This window comes from Pteronotus mesoamericanus, unplaced genomic scaffold (assembly GCF_021234165.1).
Source record: "Pteronotus mesoamericanus isolate MK-2021 breed Mesoamerican mustached bat unplaced genomic scaffold, CSHL_Meso_final contig_27, whole genome shotgun sequence".
NCBI lineage: Eukaryota > Metazoa > Chordata > Mammalia > Chiroptera > Mormoopidae > Pteronotus > Pteronotus mesoamericanus.
In genome coordinates, this window is record NW_026555115.1 from 27,128,371 (window position 1) to 27,139,276 (window position 10,906).

The following is a 10,906-nucleotide window of genomic DNA, read 5'->3' on the forward strand; positions in this document are numbered from 1 at the left end:
GAGAAGCAAAGATGAGGATGAAGCCTTATTTCCCTTTTGCATACCAGGCTTAATGAAGTCTTAGGCTTTGAAAATACAGGATGAGAAAAAGGGAAAAGTACCAAAAATAGATGTAAGAGTAGTTTTATGACCTGAAAAATGGCCTGTAAGTATCAATTTTTGTCTATTTTGATCATGGGTATTTCCCCATCACTGCCTTGCACAAAATAGGTATTCAATAAATGTGTGCTGAATGAATGGATACTAGTACATGATATCCATGCTTCACGCTAGAATTTTAGGCCTGAATTTGAATACATAAGTAAGTCACAAATTAAATAAAATGCTTCACTTATTAAAACAGTTATAAGAGTAATGTAAATGGTATAAGCAGAACCCTGTGATTGCATTGAAAGAAGAGCCAATTATTTCTTCCAGATGCCTCAGTAAAAAGAGGTAAATAATTTGAGAAGGTTAGTTTTAGCTCTTCATGAATCATTCCCTATACTTAGCTTCCTCAATACAGCTCTATGATGCTTTGCCTTCTACCTCTTTGAGGTCTCTTTCACCTCCTTCACTGGGTCATCTCTTTCCAAACCCCTAAGGATTTAAGAAGCAAATTCAACATTAGCAAGAATTAATAGTTATCATAAATTACTATTTCAAGAAGTTTGGTAGTAAAGGAAAAGGAGAAAACAGAGAAAATATGAAATTGAAGTTGCTGAAGGGAATTGGAATGAATAATATTGAGGAGCAGAGAACAAACTATAAAGATTCAACAGTAAAATAAGATAACCAATGAAACAAGGTCATAGTTTGCAACAACTATTTCATAACTTTCCTACTTTTTTCAACCCTCCAGCTTCTCTCCCATCACAACCCTGGCTCCTGGCTTTGCCCTGAATAGAGAAAATGAAGCCATTAAAAGAGAATGTCCTAGCCCTCCTACCATGAAATCTTCAAGACAATAATAAGCACCGGTCCATGACTTCTCAATTTCACTCTACCTGTTTGGCAACTAAAAAGGTATCTCTCCTACTAACAGCCCCTACCTCCCACCTTCTTTGCACATTCTCCCAGATTTCATATATGGCTCTCTGTTTATCAGTATGACAGTTAAGACTCCCTGGGAACCTCTCATTTTCTCTACATGCAAAATTATTATTTTCCTGATTTTCCAAATTATGGGTAATGTTGGGACAAAATTATCCATGAGAAAGAGTTCAACACAGTTATAAATGAACATGAGATATTTGTTCTATAATAGAAATTATAAAGTTGTGGTGAAGAAAAGATTTTTTTTTTGTCAAACCAAAGAGCATGCTTTATCAAGTAGGAAGGAAGAACTAGAAGATTCCAACCTAGCAGGGTTAAAATAGGCTTTATTTATTTAGATTCAGTAAGAATAACAGTTTCAGCTCTGACCGGGTAGCTCAGTTGTTAGAGCATCCTCCTGTTATGCCAAGATTGTCGGGTTCAGTCCCCTGTCTGGGCACACACAAGAATCAACTAGTGAATGCATATATAAGTGAGATAAATAGTCAATGTTTCTCTCTCTCTCACTTCTAAAAATAAAAAGAAAAGCAGTTTCCTCAGCATATCATTTTTAATCATTTAAAATTTTGAAAATATCATGGATTGATACTTTAATTGCTTTAGAGTTTGAAATGGTGTTTAGATTTTCAGATAAAAATAACCAGAATCCCAGTATTCTTTTCACTTTGGCATTTAGATTTTTTAAAAATACAATAAAAAGTAGGCCTGCCTCCTGGGTGTTAGAACTTCTAGCTATAAGAGTCAATCAATCAGGAAGAGCATTTGTGGGTAGGAGTTGTGAAAAATTGCCAACTTGACCTTGAAAGTAATGAAAAATAATTGAGTCTAGTGGCAATAAGCATTTATTTCCCACGTCCTGCAGTGGGAAATAAATATTTTTTTTTTGGTTTAAAATTCTGTCCTCTACCAGCTACTCACACATATTCATGTGCACTATTAACTTCATAATATATATTAACAAGCCCTCATAGCTGGTTAAGATGCTTCTTCTAGCAGGCTAAAAACATGTTTGACTTAGTGATGCTGTGAATAATGTAATCTAATAAAACTGTGTCATGTGCACTGAAAAGCAGTCAGAATGAAAGAATAGTTTACCCAAAGAAGCAGCAACTAGGAATACAGTTACACTAGCAAAATCATCGATTTATCTGGCTCAGTAGAATTTTGTCTATATTTCTTTTATTCCATATATATGCATTGTGGTAGAATCTCAAGGTTGGGAAAGATATAAAAGGCCATCTATTCCAATCAACTGTATAATATTTAAATTATCTCAACATTTGTTCTAATTGATCATCTAGCATTTTTGTGAAACACATCCCCTTACCCAAATATCCTATCCTTACCTATCCCCCAAAATGGCAAGAAGGAGTAAAATACCTCTAGAGAAGATGTTTTCAACCTTGGCTGTACAATGGAACATCCATAAGAGTTTTTTAAAATCTATATCCTGAGGCTACGACTAAATCAGAATCTCTGGGGTTGGGTCCAGAAATCAAAATTTGTTAACACTTTCCAAGTGATTCCAAATTCAGCCAAGGTTGAGAATCACGTCTCCAGAGTCAATATATCCTAGAAAAAAATTGTTTTTGTAGGAAGCCAAAATCAGTCACTCTGCAAGTTTCACCTATTGGTCCTAAAAGAAGTTTTCTTGGGAGTTCTCAGCTAGAGCTCAGAGAAAGACTCTTCTCCTTGACAGATCAAAAATGGAATAATTAGCCTTTTGACCTAGCAATTCCGCTGCTGGGATTATGCCCTAAGAATCCCAAAACACCAATTCAAAAGAATCTATGCACCCCAATGTTCATAGCAGCACAATCTACAAGAGCCAAGTGCTGGAAACAACCTAAGTGCTCATCAATAAATGAGTGGATCAAAAAACTATGGTACATTTACACAGTGGAATACTATGCAGCAGATAAAGAAAGAAAGAGCTTCTACCCTTTGCGACAGCATGGATGGAACTGGAGAGCATTTTGCTAAGTGACATAAGCCAGGGGGTGAAAGACACATACCATATGATCTCACCTGTAAGGGGAACCTAATCAACAAAAGAAATAAGCAAGAAAAATATAACCAGCAACATTGAAAGTAAAAAAGAAACCAAGAGAAATGAGCTGGAAGAGGGGACAGCAGGGAAAGGAAGGAGAAGGGTCAAATCAAGGAATATGTATGAAGGACACATGGACAGAGCCAAGGTGGGGAGGGATTGAGATAGGGAGGTGGGGGTGGGAGGGGCAAGGGAAAGTAGTGGCAGGTAAATGGAGACAAATGTATTTGAACATTACAATTTTTAAAAAATTAAATAATTAATTATTTTTATAAAGCATAAGTTAAAGGTTCAGAACTATAAGTTACAGCCATCACATATAACTCCCATTTGTTTTTTTTAACTCCTGAAGAAAATATCCCTTTCCTTAAACTTTTACACATCTGGGCAAAAGGGAATTGGACAGAAAAAGTTTCATCTAGAGTCTGGCTCTATGGACATGATTCTTTCAGTTTCTCTACTCAGGAGATGCCTGTCCATCTCTTTCTCATGTGAGATATGATAACATCCAAGTAAACATTTTATTTTAGGACACTGAATAATGCACTTTCTCTGTACTCTAGTAGAGATATTGTAAAGTTATAATCATGCAAAATCCCCAGGATATATAGCAAGGTATTGAGACTATAAGACATCTCAAGATATTGTTCCCTTCCTTTTTTGTTTATATATAAAAGTATTGGCAAAAGTTGGTTTATGCAGAACACAGAGTTTATCCTTGTATTATTATTTATTAATTGTTGTATTATTTATTTTTTATTAATCTACTTTTACCACCCTTGTATAATGATATCTTGAAAACTAAGTGACCTAAGTCTTGTTTATATATATTATATCAGCAATTTTCAACCTGATTCTCAATTGCAGCACTATTGTGCTGGTATGCTGCAACACACTAGTGCACTGCAAGAATTTTTAAAACATACAGTACATGACTATTTAGTCATGCACACTGACCCCTTTTCCCTTAGATCATTAAATTCAAAAAATGCAACAGAAAACACAATAGCTGTCCAGTGTGAATGAATCAAAATTGTACCTATCTTTTTGTCAGATCAGCAAAAAATATATTTTTTGGTGTGTGACAAAATTTTAGTAATAAGTTTATGTATATGATGAGATAAGAAAGGTTGAAATTCACTATTATACATATTATATTTAATATATAGTATATATTATATAGTATGTGGTATATACATTACATACTGTATAGTATATACTATATATGAAAATGATATCTTGACTAAATGGTCTAAGTCTTGCAGTGTCATACTGCCATATTCTCCTAGTGGCTGATTATCAAGTCCATTCACTCTTAGAAGAAGAAAACATTGTTTCATTTCTAATGGTCAAACTGAACCCAAGATGGACAGTGTGGTTATCACCCTTCCACATGAAGGATTCTAGAAAATTTAACAACAGATATCACTTCTTCAATTTCTTTCTTCCCTAGGTTAAATATATCCTCAATTCTTTCAACTACCCTTCATTAAACATGCCTTTACTTTCCCTCATTATCTTGGTCACTTTCTTCCTATTACTCTCTAGATACATCTAGCCCTCTTTAAATTACAGTTGCCAGAAATATGGAGATTTCCTTATTCATCCTAGATACCTTAATATAGAAGTTGTCTTACTTTAAAGACTGAGATAAGCAGTTGATCAATAATTGAAAAAATTACTAATATGAAGAATCATTAAATAAATGATAATTCACTAGCACATGATGGTACACTATTACTAGAAGTTTATAGTGTCAGGCTTAAGCAATGAAAGAATGGAGTTGCCATTAACTTTTTAGGAGAAACTTTAGAAAGGAGAAAGTTTTGCAGGAAGGACAGATCAGAATTTAGTTTGGGACTGTTAATATTTTAGTATCCATCAGTTGGTATTTGGATATTTAAGTCAGGTATTCAGGGGAGAGGTCTGAAGATATAAATATCAGAAAGGCATAAATGTATGAGTCACCAGAATTTAGATGGCACTTAACGGCATGATTTTGGATGAGACCACCAAAGGAATGAGTAATATAGAAGAGAAGAGGTACAAAGACTGAGCCCTTAGACATCCTGACTTAAAGAAGGGAGTAATAACCAAGAAATAAGAATTAAAAGGAGCAACCAATGAGTTAATTAAAAAAAAACAACACAAACCAATATGGTGTTTTCTGCATGCCCAGTGAAGGGAGGAAATGTTCAGCTGGGTCAAATACCACTGGAAGTCTAATAAGATCAAGATTTGAGGCCATGAATGATATTGATAGAGTGGTTGTGGTAGAATTGCAAGAGCAAATAAAGAAAGCATATATAAATTGGAATTGGATATCAAGTGTACAGATATTTTTTTCTTGGGGTTTTGCTGTAAAGGAGAGAAGAGAAATGGCACGTAGCTGGAAGAAAAGTTAAATCCACAGAAGGGTGATTATTTTTTCGGAGGTAGAATACAAACTGTACATTTGTTTATTATTAGGAAAAACCCATTAGAGAGAAGGAAATTGATAAGTGAGAAATGGGGAGAATAGTTGGAAGATATTTTTGGGTGTCAGAGAAAGATCTAAAACAGAAGTTGAGGGACTGGCCTTATCTAAAAGTGCAGAGAGTCTATTCATAATAACAGGGGAGAAAGCAAAGTATATGGTCAGAGATGCATTAAGGTGAATAGAAATGGTGGTGTTGCTTTTGAAAGCTCTCTAACTATTGTCCTATTTCCTCAGGAAAAGGGGAAGGAAGATCAGAAGCTAACAGGAAGTAGGAGGGAGGAAGTGTTGGAGGTTTAAGGAGAAAGGAGAAGGAATGAAATAATTAAATCTAACGGTATGGGAGTTTAATTGCTACGTAGCATCAAGGGTCCACTTAAGGTTAATTATCATGAATATAAAGTGAGACTAGTCAGTATGGTTTTGTATTTTTCCTTAGCTATATCAACTAAACAAATATAGGTATGCAAGAGACATAAAATTGATTTTAACCAGGATTGAAGACAAGTGAAAACAATAAAGAAGTGGAAAGAGGCTGAGAGCATTTGCAAGGGAATTAGTATAATGACTAACTACAGAATTCAAGCCAAATAACAAAGAATATGAAGACATGACCAATGAGATAGTGTAAAAGAAGTAGGATAGGTACTTCATTAGTCCTGGTAGGTTCAAAGAATTGTTGGAAATGAGATACTGGAAGAAATAAACTAGAAAGGTTAGAGGAGGGGCACTCGGTGTGGAAAGCTTCAAAGTGAAATCATGCAAGGGTTTCAGTACTGATAGATACAAGGTTTAATACATGATCTATAGAGTGGCTGAGGGAATGTGGAAGAGAGGTCATTGGAGAAGAGGAGGTTCAGAAACTGAAAAATCAGGCAATTGGAAGGATCGTCTATGTGTATAAAGAAATTACCAAGAATCAAGACATCTGTGCTATCTAAAAGTATGACAGAAATGAGGAGGAGTTATTTTCTGGGGGTCAGTATATGACTGCAACAGGCAGGGTAGTGGGAGGAATAGACATCTGATGACATAAGAATAAAATTGAGAGGGAGGTGGTTTAGAGATTGTTTTAGGTATTTTTCTTTATGCAACACACTTGGTTTCACCTTCAGCTTATCATTGATATATTTGTTTAATATACATTCTACATTTTCATTTGTGACTTGGATGAAATTAGATAACAAAACAAGTCTAAGGATAGAACTCTGAACTATACCACTAGAAATCTCCTTCTAGGTTGATACTGGCCTGTTAATAAACATCTAATTAATTATGCTATGATTTAATAATTTTATTATCTTGTTTGTAAAGATGTTCTGTGTTGTGATACATGTCTTGCTTAATTGAAATTTTGATATTTTATATCAAGTGCAGTGTTTTTCAGAGTAGCATATGGTTCCTTTAGTAGTCCGCAGATATACCCACAAAGGTCCTCAGCTTCCATAGGAGGATTATTCCAGTGTTGTCCTTTTATTTTAATAAAAATATTTTTAAATCAATGCAAATATATTCAATATAATTTGGATGACTTCTTTATAATTGAGGACTTCCACATGTCTTTTATTCCTGGGTCTATGTTTATCCTCACATTGGTACCAAGAAGTACTACTTTAATTATTTTAAAAAACAGAGGATGCTTTTATACTTAAATGATGCATGCATACAAAAAACAAGCCAGATAAAATTATTATGCCTTCTATAAGTGATGATTTTGCAGTGTTTCAAATAAAGAAAAGGCATGCGTGATAGAGCATGTGGTAGAATCAGGAGATTAAACCCATGGAAATCAGTACCATGTTCACATTGCTACACAGCAATTTCAGTTTATCTAAACAATGTCAGCTATCACATGAAATTAATGGGATGAATTTAAATAATACATTTATAGCTTTATTAGCATTTATATGAGCTTGGTATATAGTTTTATGTATATTTAATTATCATTAAAATACAAATAATTTAGTTAGATTTTAATCTTCTTTCCTCTTAATAGGCTTTAGTTATTACTGAAGTCTAAGAAATAGCTGTCTTTTCCATTATCCTTATATGTCTACTAATGACTCTGATTTAAAAAAGGAGTAAGATAACCAACATGCCTTGTTCTTTATGGGTCCATGCTGGCAACCATAAAACTACCAATTTTTCTACATCCTCTAAAGTTACTCCTGTATTAGTCAGTTAACATTCCCTCCAATCTCAACAGCTTTACAAAATTATATATGTACTTCATGTGACAAGACTCATGCAGATCCCAGAGAGGCTCTCCTCATTACAGTCACTTAGAAACCCACACTAATAGACTTTATGTGGACACTAGATCAGTAACAAAGTGCACACTGGCTTTTTAGAGTTTCTACCTCGAATTGCTACATATTGTTTTCAATCAAATTTCATTGGTGGATAATACTAATGACTGCCCATATTTCTAGAATCTTACAGGATAAATACCATATTCATCAATTTAGAATGAGCAAATTAGAGTTCTTTGTAAACAATAAAAGTTGACTCTAGCTAATTTAAGCAATTAAAAAAATCATTTAAAAGACTAAAAAGAGACCATTAAATAACCAGGTTCAGAAAAGTCAAAACCCAGAGAAGTTCTGGGTGTCTCAGTAGTAAGAATAAACAAATGGCCTCTTCAAGATGCCTCTTCTGGGGTGAGTGAAATTCACAACAATTCAGTCTTTTGGACGTTCATTGAGGGAGTGAGAATTGATTGGTAATAGAGTCATATGCCCACCCCATGGATAGGGGATATCAAGCACTCTAATACTCCATTCCAGTGAGGAGAGAGGTAATTTCCTAAAAGAAAAATTAGTGTTGTTATGAAAGAGGGGCAATAGAAACCAAAATGCAACCTTTTCTTCTGTTTGAAAATTTGAACATTATTAAGCTGTCTCCTGGCATCTCCACTATTTTTGATTTCTCAGAAGTTCACTATTGTTCTCATGACCATAAGTTGGGAGACTGACAAGAGATCCTGTCTGTCCACAGTTATCTTTTCTACTGATGTGCCACATAGCTGGTCTTTTTCATTACAGACATTGTTTTGTTTAGCCATCATTGCCAGGAGGGGTTTCACACCTAACAATCATCAAGTTGTGAAATTAGACAGCCATTTATCAGAGAAAGATGGTGTGGGAAGGAAATGAAGGACCATGAGGACATTTTTAAATGCCTGCATCATGGGAAACTTCCTGGAGAATGGTGATTTGAGGGTGGCAGCAGCTCTTGAGAGAAGTCCTAGGCAGTCTTAAGTTGCTAGTAATATGATTGGGAAAAGGAGCCACAGGAAAATTTTACAGTAAGAATATGAACACAGACGAGATCGGGCGCGTTCAGCACAATTTACAATAGCCAAGTGTTGGAAGCAACCTAAATGCCCATCAGTAGATGATTGGATCAAAAAATTATGGTACATATACACAATGGAATACTACGCAGCAGAAAGAAAAAAAGAAGTACTAAACTTCGCAACAGCATGGATGGAACTGGAGAGCATCATGCTAAGCGAAATAAGCCAGGGGGCGAAAGACAAATACCATATGATCTCACCTATAAGCGGAACCTAACCAACAATGCAAAGAAGCAAGGCAAATATGACCAGCAACACTGAAAGGAAAAGAAATCAACAGAGACAAGAGGGAAGGGGGGGGCAGGGAAAGGGAAGGGAAGGGGAAAGTCAAGGAACATATAGCAAGGACTCATGGACAAAACCAAAGGGGAAGAGCTGAGGGAGGGAAGGTGGGAGGGGGCAAGGGAAAGAGGGGGGGGAAGGCAGAGACAAATGTATTTAAAAAGTAAATAAATTAATTAAAAAAAAAAAAAAGAATATGAACACAAAATACCTTCTCTCCACATTGGCACCATCTGACCTTTGAAATTTGGCTACTACTGAGTTCTTCTTGAGTACCACCTGTTTTTCCTACTTTGGAGTATCAGTTATAAATAAAATGAGTTATTAATATTTGGCAGTGCAGCTTCAAACACTAAATAGAAAGTTTTACCAACTATTCTGCTGAGTCTTTGAAGACAGATGGACTAAGCATGTGTGCATCACTTGAACTGGCAGCAGTTTGCAATGGAGGGCCAAAATCTCATTCTGTCCACCCCGCCCCCATGCACACTGCTTCAGTGGGCTGAGCTCTCCAGATAATCAGAGAGCATTCTGCACATTTAAGAAAAAGATAATAGAAGAAGTCTGGGATGAGTTGGAATTATATTTAGTTACTTTTATTTATTTAATTTTTTTAAAAATGGCTGAAGCCAAAGAGTCTATAGTTACGTTTATAATATAGAACATGTTGTGATGAACTAATTCTCCCTGTAGAATCTTTCACTAGATGTAAGTTAAGTTATCTAGATGCTGCACTTACCCTTTCAGGCCTTAAATAACCACTACTTTACAGAATGGCCCAGATGTAGAACAAATACAAAGAGAAGGAAAGAAGCTTCTGTTCCAGTTTGCTAATAAATTGCCAATTCAGTTCCCTAAATGAATTTCTAGTGGCTTAAAAGAGTTTACATAGATTCTAAACTCTGTCAAACTTCAAGAGAGGAGCTTAGAAACTAGTAGAAAATGGATAAATTATTTAGACTTTAAAAGACTGAAGATGAAATAATGAAAACAGTCACTGTATTTACTCCTTAGGCCAAGCAGTTTAAGACCATTTTTCTAGTAGACAATGAGGGACACAGTGATCCTATATTTTAGGGGCTCACACTAAGTATGGATTTAGGAATGCATTATATACAATGCTACAGATTACAATATAGAAATGTATTATATGGAATGCTGCTAACTGCAGTATAGTGGGCTGAGGTAGCTATTTACTAATGGCTACATACCTTCATGGGGTCACAATAGACTAAAAACTGGATCTAAACCTCCTAATTAAAATACTGCAATGGTTTCTAATTAATCTTAGAGTAAATTCCAAAATCTGTGATATGGCCAGCCACACCCTGGCCTCATCTAGTCCTTGTTTATCGCTCCAACATTAATTCATGATACTATGCTGTAGCCACTCTGACCTCTTTTCAGTTCCTCCAATACCCCAAGCTCCTCCTCACTTCAGGTTATTTGTAGATACTGGCTCCTTTGACAGAGACACTTGCTCTCCGTTTGTTTGAGACTAACTCCTACACATTTTTCAAGCCCCAGATTAAACTTCTTTAATCTTTACTAACTCCCAGATGAGATCAGGTCTCCTTATTACACTCTTTTTTTCCCCAAAGATATTGAAGCCAGGGTGATTATAAATTAATGATGAACAATAATTAATACTAGTGCTAGGACAAGGATATTTCCCAAATTCAGAAACAGGTTGTTTCCAAAATCT